This window comes from Poecilia formosa, unplaced genomic scaffold, assembly GCF_000485575.1.
Source record: "Poecilia formosa unplaced genomic scaffold, Poecilia_formosa-5.1.2 Scaffold581, whole genome shotgun sequence".
In the NCBI taxonomy this organism is placed as follows: Eukaryota; Metazoa; Chordata; class Actinopteri; order Cyprinodontiformes; family Poeciliidae; genus Poecilia; species Poecilia formosa.
The window spans coordinates 256,588-258,477 of NW_006800520.1; positions in this window are offsets into that span (position 1 = coordinate 256,588).

A 1,890-nucleotide genomic window follows, 5' to 3' on the forward strand; every position below is an offset into this window, starting at 1 on the left:
AGTAGGAGGGACGACCGCTCCAAGATGGCCGCCATATGTCGTGCGCCGGAGCGGCCAATGCGGGGTCTACTCTTATATTGTTTCTATGAGAAAACGCTTTTTCCCCCAGCATCATGTATGTCAGTTAGCAGTTAGCTTCTGTGTCTTTGTGCTGCTGTCTCTTTAAATATCAGGTGGGGAAACAAAAATGAGCCCCCTTCCTTAAACTTCACACGTGTCCATACATAAGTTGCACGTGCCTCGTCACGCCTGGAACCCCAACTTCCAGAGAGCTTTCTGTGTTTTTTCCAAATGTGAGGTTTCAGGTTCGGACTGCAAGCAGCTGGTTTGTTTTCAGAGTTTAGAGATCATCCCGTCTGTCTGGCTGGTTACGCAACTGGAAAGATCAAAGCTAAAGTCAATTATTTATGTTTACTTTGAATTAAAAGCCAAACAGAAATGTCGAAAGGTCTCCAACAGGCTTCAGGAACTTAAACTTTAAGGCATTAATAGGCAGCCTGGCTGCTTGGAAACAAAATTGAGATGATGATTCAATACTTTTGCTCAATGTTGGGGTTATCAAATTAAACTTGGTGAAGACCCAGTCGTTACATTTGGACCGCAGGTTGGCTCAGCTCTTGCAAAAACACGGCAGCCATGTTTGCACATGCAACAAATTTGCTTCTCCTGATCCAATCTGGCTACTTTTAAGAGCTGCACTGTAAAAACACAAAATCCTACCATGTAGTTTTTTATCAAGTTTCCACTGAAAATATCTCAGAGCGCCTGAATTAAAACAAATAACTTTCAGCAAAATATACGAGCTTATTTTAAGTCAATAATTTATTAATATTTGTTTAAAAAGCAGATTATTTTACTTATATGGACTCATCTGCCAGTGAAGCAGTACTTCTAATATCAAGGACTTATTGACTTAAAGCTAAAAGCTAAAAAGTGATTATTTGTGTTTTATTTCAAGTGAGCTAAGACGTTTGCTCTAGAGAATAAATACCTGGTCAGACTTTGTGTTTTTCTGAGCCATCTGTTCGCAGCTCTGCGAAGGCGTTGGATGTTTAGCAAGAACAAAAACAAGTTTACCAGAAGTGTTATCTTCATGGGTTATTTAAAACAAACATGTCTGCATATTTTAGAGAAATCTGCTGCCACTAAAGAGGTGAGAAACTGAACCTTTCACTACATTAAGCAAGCATGAGCTTTCGAACATTAGAGTCATTATTACGTCTTTTACACCAAGAATCATTGTAATAATAATAATAATAATAATAATAGTGCGGTTTTCCACCCTCGGCAGCATTAACTCAGTTTTCTAAAAGTCTATTATTATTTGACTCAATGTTCTTTCCAATATTGTTCTTTTTAAACTATTATTTTCACAACTGCTGCACTTTATTCTCAAATTGTTTTCTATATTCTGATGTCTGTTTTTGTCATTTCTGTCTCCTTTTCCTTTTGAAATATGCTATACTTGCTTTAGTTGACTTGTTTTCACGTATAATAACAGAAAGTTGAGTGAAAGAAAAAAGTGTATTACATACCTATGATTGTGTATGTCATAACATAACATAGCTCATAGCATAGCATTAGATAGCGCAACATAGCATAACTTAGCATCGCATAACTCAATGTAGCATAGCACAGTACAACACAAAATAACATTAAATGTTTATAAAAATATTTTTATCCATTTTTATAGATTATTTTATCTTGAGAAGCTGAATTATGTTTGTCATCAGCTGTTAGATAAGATCATCTAAGGTAGAGAATATTATATTCTCTATAATATTTGTTTAGTTCTGAATGAAATTACTAAAATAAACTCTTGTAATATTTCAGCTCATGTCCGTTTGGTCATGAAGTTACAGAAAACGTCTCCATGTTTGTGTTGAAGGA